This window comes from Sorghum bicolor, chromosome 8, assembly GCF_000003195.3.
Source record: "Sorghum bicolor cultivar BTx623 chromosome 8, Sorghum_bicolor_NCBIv3, whole genome shotgun sequence".
NCBI classification, from domain to species: domain Eukaryota; kingdom Viridiplantae; phylum Streptophyta; class Magnoliopsida; order Poales; family Poaceae; genus Sorghum; species Sorghum bicolor.
The window spans coordinates 31,761,833-31,773,565 of NC_012877.2; the positions used below are offsets into that span (position 1 = coordinate 31,761,833).

The 11,733-nt window shown below is 39.9% G+C and overlaps 1 long non-coding RNA gene across 2 annotated transcripts; it reads right to left on the reverse strand.

Moving 5' to 3' along the window:
* Positions 2,497-3,979, reverse strand: LOC110429828. Of its 2 annotated transcripts, none has more exons than XR_002446996.1 (3): positions 3,576-3,979; positions 3,361-3,493; positions 2,497-3,224 (listed from the first exon to the last, which is right to left on the reverse strand). It is a non-coding gene; the product is annotated as an uncharacterized LOC110429828 (long non-coding RNA). The 2 variants fall into 2 exon arrangements; XR_002446995.1 differs by having other exon boundaries at positions 2,497-2,630; positions 3,133-3,493; positions 3,576-3,971.

The following is an 11,733-nucleotide window of genomic DNA, read 5'->3' on the forward strand; positions in this document are numbered from 1 at the left end:
TAGCCTCTTGTTGATCTTGTAATTGAGATGATGCACTAGCTTGATTTTCATCAACTTATTCATTTAAATTAGTGATCACTTGCACTTGATCGTCTTCATCATCTTGCACTTGTGTTGGTCTAATACTAACAATATCCATGTTTTTCATGGCATTTGAAAGTTGAATGCCTCTAACATCATAATGATTTACATCTTCATCGTAAAAACACTTGGTTTCATCAAATTCAACATCATGCACCTCCTCAAGTGTTCCACTAGCTAAGTTCCATACTATATATGCTTTGCTTATAGTGGAGTAACCAACTAGGAACCCTTCATCACATTTCTTGTTAAACTTGCCTAATCTTGTGCTTTTCTTCAAGATGTAGCATTTGCAACTAAAGACTCTAAAGTATGCAATGTTGGGCTTTCTACAATTTAAGAGCTCATAATGCATCTTCTCTTTCATTAGGTGACATTATAATCGGTCGATTTAGTACCAAGCGGTGTTAATTGCTTTGGCCTAAAAAGATTAACTCACAGTGTATTCACTAAGCATAGACCTTGCCATATCCATGAGTGTCCTCTTCTTTCTCTCAACAAGGCTATTTGATTATGGAGTGTCGTTGGGCCGAGATTTGATGTCCAATACCAAAATCATCACATAGCTCATCAACTCTTGTATTCTTGAATGCACTCCCATTATCACTTCTCACTTTCTTGATCGAAGTTTCAAACTCATTTTGGCAAAGCTTGACATATGATTTGAAGGTTGCATACACATCACTCTTGTCAACTAGAAAGAATACCCACGTGTATCTAGTATAGTCATCCACTATCACAAAGACATACTTGTTTCCATCGATGCTAGTGTATTGTGTTGGTCCTAACAAGTCCATGTGCAACAACTCAAATGGTCTGCAACTCATCATACTCTTCTTAGGACGAGTGTTTCCAACTTGTTTTCTGGCTTGACATGCACTACAAAGCTTATCTTTTTCAAGTCATATTTCAATCCTCTCACAAGATCATGCTTAATCAACTTGTTCAATTATTTCATTCCAACATGACCAAACCTTCTATGCATAACCACCCCATGCTTGACTTAGTGAGCAAACATGTTGACATCAGAGCTTCACTATCATTGAAATCAACCAAATATAGGTTCTCATATCTAAAGCCTTTGAGGATCAAATTAGAATCAACCACACTTGTGACTTTTACATCATCCTTTCCAAATATGCATTCAAGTCCAAGATCGCACAATTGGGCTATGGATAGCAAATTGAAGTTCTAGCTCTCTGCTAGCATGACATTGGATATGCTCTTGTGAATTGATATAACAATCTTACCAAGTCTCATCACTTTGCCTTTCCTATTGTCACCAAATGTGATGCTTTCATATCCACCATTATCGCACTACACCACAACACCAGATTTGGTGCCGGATGATCTGGCGCTGAAAGCCGCTACAACGTCATGTGGTCTGACGCTAAAAACATATAGCGTCAGACTTTTGCAGACGCAGTAAGTGCTGACGCTAAAAACATAGCGTCAGACCAGACTTCTAGCGTCAGATAGCCTATTGCTGTGATAATTTTTAGCATCAAATAGTCTCATGGCAATGTTTAGCGTCAGACACTCCTTGGCCAAACATATACCGTCAGATCATCCAATGATCTACATATATATAGCGTTAGATCAACGACACAATTTGAATATGAAAAAATAAAAATTAGAAATATTTAGCACATCAAACCCACATTCAAGCTCAATGTCCATCACACAAAAAGATATAAGGTCACACATGACATGGAGGTCGATACATATATATTGTACCATACAAACTTGTCTTGCACATTACATCACACTACATCATCCAACAAAGTCAAGCATACAATCTTGTCTTGGATACTACATTATCCAGCAAAAGCTTAATGAATGCACACCAGCAAGCAATATATAGTAGTTTATGTTTGACATATAATACTAAGGTTGGTGCACACAATAGGAAATGAAAAACGAAAAGCACGTCCACCAGGTTGTGGAGAACCAGTTTCCATGAACTTAAGCCAAACACTTGTTGTGCCCCGCACTTCCTGACAAAATGTAACATGTAATTTGACAAGTGGAGAAAATAATGTAAAGCTGCTATACAATAGCAGTGTACTACTAGTGTGTGAGTACAATAGTAGATATACCATTAGGGAGCACTTATACTTCTTATTAGCGGCACTGCCATGTTTTTCATGAACAAAGCACACTGTCATGTGACAAACAAGATGACTAAGGCCTAGAAAAAATGGGCTATTGCGAGGTCAAGGGACATACCTGTAGTGCCCTTGAGAGGTGTGCTAGATGTCTTCTTGCATTCTTTTATCTATCACAGATAGAATTAATTAGAAACATTGGTTATGCATCACAAGTCAAGAGGAAATAAAAATACCTAAGGCCTTGTTTGGATGTTGTCGGATTCATTTCAATCCATGTGTGTTGGTGTGGATTGAAGTGGAATTTAGTTCAAATTTCATTCTAATCCACCTCAACACACGTGGATTGATGTGAATCCGACTACATCCAAACAAGGCCTAAGGCGTTGGAACCTGGAACGCTAGATTCTATCCCTTCAGGTCCTCCAATGTCTTTGAAAACTGCACAAATAAATGGCTATATTGAATCGCTCTTGTAAATGAAGCTATTTGGTTCAACTCTGTTCTCACAGCCTTAGAAAATGAAAAAGTATGTTGGACTGCGATAAACACGATGAGCTAAAACGAACCAATTGTTAGCCTACCTGCCCTAAATTACAACTAATGTCATAACAAATAACCAAAAGGCAAATACAAATTGCAGACCCCAGCCACCACAGAATATTTGTAAAAGAATCACAGGATATATGTTCAGATTTAATCCCTATGAGTACATCACAAAGCTACTCATTTTAAATAACAACTAGGAATTAATTATGTGCATTATGCCTAAAATAAGGAAGCAATAAGTGATACTGATTATGAAACAAGATATAACAACTCTAGCTTAACTAGAGAGATCAGCTCAGCGCTAAGACTAGAAGCATATAGATTTTTTACATACACCTTGGCTATTCTATTGCAGACGTGCTGTCATAGACTACCAGTAACAATGCTGACTTACTAATTTTTTTGTGGTCTAGTTGCAATGTCATAGTGTCGTGCTCTAATACCCAGCTGTGGTTCCTTAATATAGCCTACTGGCTGCTGCTTAGCCTGAAAAATAGTAAGAATATTTATTAATTTCTTAACATACTGATCCATTAGGAATTGAAAAGTGAGCAAAGAAAATACAAATAGTGCACTGAATTAGTCTGATTAGATCCGTCACTAAGCAAATTGGAGCACTCACCAAGTCCTCCCCTCCATCGCACAAACAAACTTATTATATATATAATACGATCTTCTAAACTGCTGGCATTCTGGCAATTCACAGTGTAGAAGAGCAAAAGAAATATAACCTCTTTGTAACCTTGTTCTCGTCTCTGTGTACCAAATGGCCAATAACGAATGAGGAAAGAAGGAAATCGGCACGTGTAATAGGAAAGGATGGAAGGGAGAACTTACCGATGCAGACGACGATGCACATACGAACCAGAAGGGGAGGAGATCCGATGCAAAGGCGGAGCGGGGACGAAATCCAGTGCAGAGGCGAAGCCTGGACAGAGATCCGTACAGTCACCGGTTCAAGGGCTACCGGCACAAGCTGAAATGGTCATGCTCGCCTGTGCTGAGGACACCAAGTTGCCGGGTGCTGCTCGCGTAGGCCGGCTCGATCAACGTCGCCGGTGGTGCGGTTTCCGCGTCAGGCGCCCACCCGCGCAGGGGTTCACCAGAGCCGAGGCCACCGCAACGGGGCTGGCGTGGTCATGCGTGACGCTAGGGGCAACCCTTGGGGCAGCCATGGTGGTGGAGTGGCGGTGAGAGGTAGGAGCGGCGACGAGATGTGGCAAGTGGCATTGGAGACTCGATGTGGTGCAGGGGCTGCTGGACCATGCGTTAGTAGATCGAATATGGATGGATATTATCGATATTATATTTGTTTTCGTATTTTTTATCAAATTTGGATTCGAATACAGATAGTGTCAACTATGTCGGATAAGATACAATTGGATGTCGACATCATAAATATACGATTTAAATACTCGGATACGAATACGGTATCAGATGTTGAACATTCGGACTCGCATACGGACTGATCTGAATCCTTCTAAACAAATTCGGTCTCGAATACGGTCGAAAAATATCCATACCGTTTTCATCCCTAACGTTAGGGTTTGGGACGAAAACAATGTTACCAACCATTGGATTGAACGATGGACGGCTGATATCAGCGAAAGTTGCAGCTAGGCCTATAGGAGGTATTGGGCCTACCTCATTTTGGGTTAAAATGGAGTCGTCTTTGCCAAAACTATTTTTTTATTTTCTTTTCTTTCACAGGTAGAAATGTATTAAATTATAAGATATCAAAAATAATTTCAAATGATAATGCTATCAATAGTAGAACTCATCGATATCTACAACTTTGGTTTTGGTCCTTTATCATATGAGTTTGTTTGAACAATTCCAAATTTGAATTTCAAAATATAAGAATTATGACCTAATTTTTAGATAACAAATGACTTCAAATGAAAAAGTGATAAGTTACAAATTTGTAAAACTCATCAAAATCTACAACTTTTATTTTGGTTATTTTTTCATTAGACATCATTTCAACAATTCAAGTTTTGAATTTCAAAACTTGACAAGTTTAAACAATATTTTGAAATAGCAAATGATTCCAGTTGAAAAAGTCATCAGAAACAAATTTGTACAACTCACAAAGATCTACAACGTCTATCTAGTCATTTCTTGATCTAGTAAATTATAAGTATATATTATTCATGAATCAATAAATCGCTCACATAGTTTATAAAACTATATGAGACATATTTCAAATTTTCTATGCGTTTTATATAAACCCACAAAATCTCTAGGGTTTCTATACTAACATGGGCCAGGCCTAAACTTTTGCAGGCCGATCGCAAAATTTGCGCAAGACTCATTTGTAAGCTGGGCGCGCTTGTGGATTAGGTGGGACCCACTTAATTTTTTTGCGTCAAAAAGAGTGGCGTTGTGTAGGGTTTTAGCATCAAATATTTCAACGTTAAATATGGATATCTATTGCGTCAGATAGTGAATCGGTAAATATAGATTTAGCGTCAGTTGATCTATAAACAATATTTAGCGTTAGATCATCCAACGATAAAAAAAATTTAGCGTTATATATCTGACGCTAAAAAAGCGTTGTGGTGTAGTGACTAGTGCTGACTGAGTTGAACATCCTAGAATCACTGGTCATGTGTTGAGTGCACCCTCTATCAACAACCCATTGCCTTCCTCTAGCTTTGTAATTGACCTACAAAAAGAAATCAACTCCTTTTAAGTACACACACTTGCTTGGGTACTTGGATGTTAGTGACCAAGTTCTTTGGTACCATATGGCTTTCTTCTTTGAGTCCATCCATATTGCACCAATGAACTTAGCATGAACACCATTTGTACCCTTACTAAGCACATAGAAAGAATGAAGCTTAATTAAGGATACATTAGCCTTTGGTTTCTTGTTCATGCATTGTTGCTCTAGGTGACCAACTTGCTTGCAACTTTTGCAATACCAGCCATTATTCCACACAAAACTAATTTTTTTGCGATTTGCAAAGGCAGCCTTGCCTTTCTTGGGGGTGTAGCCCAATCCCTCTTTGTAGAGAGATTCCCTTTGGCTACCCAAGCACATAAGCAAGCAGTCCTCACCACCATAGGACTTTGCCAAGGTGTGATTGAGCTCTTTTCCATCCTTCTTGAGTGTCTCATTCTCAACCATTAGTGTGGCATCACAAGTGAAACCATCACTACTAGATGAGGTGGATGTGGAACTCCTACAAGAAGGGTTAGTGGAAGCAACAATGATACACTTTAAAAAGGATTCATCAATTATGTCACAAGTTAAGCCTTTGTCACATGTTACAACATGCTCTTTGTCACTTAGCTAATAAGTAGAGATGTGAGCCTTGCCAAGCTTCTCATGGGCTTCCTCTAGCCTCTCATGAGATGTGTTGAGCTCATCAAAAGCTTGCTTAATGGATTTTAGTTCCTTATGCAAATTTTTACTTTCCTTTCTCTTAATATCAAAGTGTTCTCTAGCATCTTCTAACATGTCAATTAATTCACCTTTAGTGGGTTCAGCATCATCATCACTTTCACTTTCACTTTTATCATGTTCCTCATCATCCCACGTTTTTACCTTAGTGGCCTTAGCCATGAAGCATGAGGGAGTGTCGAAGAGGGAAGGCTTCTCATTTATGGAAATGCTTGAATCATCATCACTTGAAGAAGCATCACTATCCTAAGTGACAACATAAGATCCACCCTTCTTCTTGCCCCTTTTGTCCTTCACCTTCTTTTCCTTCTTGTTCTTATTACTTTTCTTGTCATCACTATCTTCATTTTGACTATTGTAGGGACATTAAGGAACAAGATGATTCTTGCTACCACATTTGAAGCACCTCCTTGATTTTCCCTTCCTTCTTGATGAATATTTCTTTCTTCTTGCATGGTAGACCTTCTTCATCTTTAGCTTTCCAAATTTCATCAAAAAGAAAGCTACCTTCTCACTATCTATCTCATCAATTGAGGATGAGCTATCATCATTTCTTGATGATTCTTGCTTTGCCTTGCCCTTGGAACAAGATGAAGCCTTGAATGCCACACTCTTTTTCTCCTCATCTTTCTTCTGATCTTGTTTTTCTTTCTTCTCTTCTTCATCTCTATATAGATCATCAGTCATGATGTCTCCTAGGATTTGGTTTGGTGTCATTGTGTCCAAACTAGTCCTCACAAGCAAAGAAACAACCATATCAAATCTCATGGGTAAGCATCTCAAGAACTTATGAGAGAAGACTTTGTCCTCTACTTTCTCCCCTAGTCTCTTGAGATCATTGACAAGCCCTTCCATCTAATGAAACATTTTTGACACACTTTCATCTTCCTTCCTCTTGAAGCTAGCAAACTTTTCTTTGAGAATGTATGCTTTTGCACCCTTGATTTCTTTGGTGCCCTCAAATGATTCTTCCAAGCTTCATGAGCCATCTCTATTCCCTTCATTTCTTGGAATGTCTCCTCATATAGAGCCTCATGAATAGCATTAAGACTAATGTTCTTATTTTGCAACAATATCTCTTCAGTGGTAGTGGGATTCTCTAGATTTGCCACCTCAAATTTAGTTTCAACCACCTTTCACACCTTTCTATTGATTGACTTGATAAAGGTGGTTATTTTTTTCAACAAGGATAGTTTGTGCCATTGAATGGGGGTGCCTTCTCGGTGTTGTTGATTTGAGCCATTTTAACACCGAAGGTTGTTAAGCCTCAAATCATGGTCACCACGGCTCTGATACCACTTGAAAGGTCCTAATGGCTAGAGGGGGGGTGAATAGCATAATAAAATTTTCTACAACAACACTAAAAGCACTTGATCAATATATAAGATGGCGAAGCAAATTTGGCACTAGCTCCACAATGGTGATAAAAGCCTCCTACTCAATCTAGTTTATATAGTCTCTAAGGAAACACACCAAGACTATGTCATTACTTACCCCTAGGTGATAAACTAAGTTAAACAAGAGAGGAACACAAACTAGTTAGCAAAGTAGTGCAAAGAAGGGTTAGGATTGATATACCACTGCATAGAGGAATGAGCCAATTAATCACAGTAGACAATGCCAATGAAGACCAATCACCTTGGAATCAAATGTTGACACAATGATTTTTACCGACGTTCACTTACTTCCCGACAAGCTAGTCCTTGTTGTGGCGACACACTCACTTGGAGGTTCCTGGGAAAATTGTCCTCACATGCCAACCGTCACTAGGGTGCCCCTTAACCAACACAAGATGAGGATCACACAAGCCATGAGCAATTCACTTGAGTACCTTCTGGCTATTTGCCAGGGAAAGGTCAAGAATCCCCCACAATCACCACGATCGAAGTCGGAGACATCAACCAACCTCCACTCGATGATCCTTGCAGCACCAAGCCATCTAGGAGTCGACAAACTCCAAGAGTAACAAGCGAATCCCACAACAAAACATGATCACCAAGTGCCTCTGGATGCAGCCACTCAAGCAATGCACTTGGATGCTCCCCCAATCTCACAAAGATGATCAAACAATGATGCAATTGAGTGGGAGTATGTTGGTTAGGCTCACAAGGTTGCTATGTTAATAAAAATGGCCAAGAGAGAGAGCCCAAGACAGCCAACAACTATTTATAGAAACCCCCAAACAAATAGGGCCGTTGGCTCTCTCACTGCATAGAAAATGGGGGCATCTGATGCACAGATGGTTAGCCATCGGATTGCTTGCACCTTGCGTCCAACACTCAGATGGTAGCCATATGTCCTGATTTTGAATCTCGCTTGTAGTTCTGTGACGGTCACAAAGTCAGTCGACACTGCAGTTGAAGGGAGCATCGAACACTCTGAGAAAACCCATCGGACGCTAAACCTCATATCAAACGCTACTCAGAGACGTTCAAACAATGTTCAGTCAACATCTAATGTGAAAACCTTGGACGCTCCGACACGCTACACAGAAAAGCAATACTTAGCTACAACGCACCACAACTTCCCAAAACATTCCTTTGGCGTAATAGAAAATAAACATTTCATTTTCACAAAAACCCCAAATGTGCCAACACCTCTCTACCTCTCAAACTCCACCTCTGTTGCAAATGTGCCAACACCACCATGTGTAAACCATCATGTGGAAGTGATCACAAGAATTTTCTCAAAGGGGTTAGCACACTCACTAGATCCTAATGCATGTGCAATGAGTTAGAGCATCTAGTGGCACATTGACAACCACATTTTAATACAAGTTTCACCCCTCTTTATAGTACGGCTATCAATCTTAAATCACTCACACCCTCTATGGTTTCTTGAGTGTAAACCAAAAAGCTCCTAACCAATTATACCTTTGCCTTGAGCTTTTTGTTTTTCTCTTTCTTCTTTTCCAAGCCTGAGCACTTGATCACCTTGGTTCCACCATCACCATCATGATCATCACCCATGTTGCTCACCACTTAGAGTGTGCTTTCCTATCTCATGAACACTTAGAGCAATAGGTTAGCACATAGGATTTCATCAATTCACCAAAACCAAACTAGAGCTTTCCACAATGGCATGCCAACGCCCCTCATTGCTTGAGCCCTTGACGGCTCGGACAAGGGGAATGTGGAGTGCCATAGGATGACGAGACCATGGCATGAGGCCATGCTAATGCTCCGTGCTGCTTGAGCCCTTGATGGCTCGCATAAGGCAGCATGGAGCATCACCACTAGAGGTGGTACCCATGCACCACGAGCATTAGCGACCCGTCCAACAGCAGTAGCTTCGCCACCGTGCGCTCGTCTATGGCGAGCAGGCAAAAGAGCGGGAGGCGATCACTGGATCGTGGAACATGAATGTTGACATTTCTTAGCGTTGCTACTAAGAACAATGGTTTGAATCTAATTGCTAGAAATAACAACAGAAATGCTTGTTGGTATTCACTTATGACTTGAAAGAATAAATATATAGACGAATGAGATCTGCAAGTGCACAGATAATATACCATTGTAGAATTTCACCGAAAGTATTGTAAGTATTGTTATTTATATTTTTACCATAGGGAAGGACAGATAGATGGAATATGTTGATATTTTGTACTAGTGATGGAGAAGTAAACCATAAACAGAAGTCTAATCACAATAGGGATAAGTCACACGATAAGATATATATGATAAGTATATGATAATTGATCATTAGCAAATAGTTAATCATTGAGTACTACTTTCTTCAGCCTTAGCATGACTAAGTAGAAACTAGAGAGATAATTCCTAAGTCATTCTTAATTAAAAGTCAAAGCATACTATGATTAGTGCAATTACACCTAGTAATCATGGCTAAGATCAACTTCATATCTACATATAAGGGATATTACTAAGGAAGATCGAGAACCGAGCATGTCTTCCTTCATAACTAGATCATACTTTTTTCTATATTCATGGAGTGGACTAAAAAGGACTCAATGGGAGTGTCACATCCACGATCTACCACATGGCCTAGAATATAGGGTGAATCATAGGTAAACAACATATAAGCACCATACTTACACAATGTCAACCACTCACCCCGTGTACAATAGAGCGAGCGTTATACGAACTTACACTTGATTATAATGGTAATCTATCTATACTAAGCATACAATAAAAGTATACAATGAATATGATAACTAGGAACATAAATGATGTTAAGAATAATATCACAACAATTGTATCAAACATATAAAAATAATGAGAGATGCAGAAGAGGGTACTAAAGCTATACCAAGCCACGCTCTTGACAAGATCATAATCGAAGTGAATCTTTCCTTCTCTAGATCTAACTTAGCTAGCTATACCCTAGAATATGGTAGAGCTATAAGGATTAGGGTTTGATCTCTGACTCCTATGATCAATTCTTTGACTATTGATGGTTGATAAGTACCAATTCTATACCGTCAACAATCACTTAAAAAAGCAATAATAGAACCATAGGGGTTATATCTAACAAATTCCACGAGTTTTGTTGAATTGTCTAATTTTATGGGAATTATCCAGAAAAGACCGAAAAGAAGGATTAGAGTGAAAATCTACCATGAAACTTATCCGCGATGCAACAACACCGCCAATAGGGACAGGAAGGTTCAAGAAGACACCCGAAGCAGTGGGACCGGCAGAGGCCACCAGGTGGGGCCGGCTAGCCCCACCATGGCGCCGCCCAGCCCCTAGGGTTAGGGTTTGGGTGTCCCCTTCTAGAAGCATCCTCCACCGCCTCCCACGATACATCCTAGCCCTTGGTTACATCGGTTTGATCCTTCGGTGCACGTGCACTCCATCGGGCTATAAATAAAGGGGCAGACCCCCCTTCAAAGGCACCCCCAAATCATTCCTCTTGCTTCATTTATCAAGAGTAGTCAGAAGTTAGGGTTTCTAGAGATTAGAAGTAGAGCTCTAGTTCTTCAAGTTCTTAGTATAGGCGTCTAGCAAGATTCAAGTAGAGATCAGGCGCTCCGCTCGGGACTCCACATCTGTCTTCTAGAAATTGGTAATATTATCTTATATTTCATTATGACTTTGCTCTACTTTAATGTTTTGCTACTTATTCAGTTCTTAGTTTATTCTAGTTGCATATTCGATATAGATGTGATTTATGATGATTATCGTTATATGATTGTAAAGCGCCTGATTTAGTACTCGAGTGACTTAGGTTGAAAGGATCAAGATGCCCAAGAGGGGGGGTGAATTGGGCTTCTCTAAAAATTTAAGCAACCTATAAGCTCCAATTCAACCCCTTGTGCCTAGTGTGACTAGAGAGCTACCGGATAAAAGTTTTGCAGCCTAGTTCCAATCCTATTCTAGCATGACAATTCTAGGAATGTAAAAAGTCAAAGTAATTGCACAAAGTAAATGCTAGAAAGTAAAAGAGTAGTGGAAGAAAGTGCTCGGCGATGTTTTGCCGAAGTATCGGAGAGTCTCCACTCTCCACTAGTCCTCGTTGGAGCACCCGTGCAAGGGTCTTGCTCCCCCTTGGTCCGTGCAAGGACTAAGTGCTCTCGACGGGCTGATTCTTCGACACTCCGTCGCGGTGAATCACCCAAAACCGCTC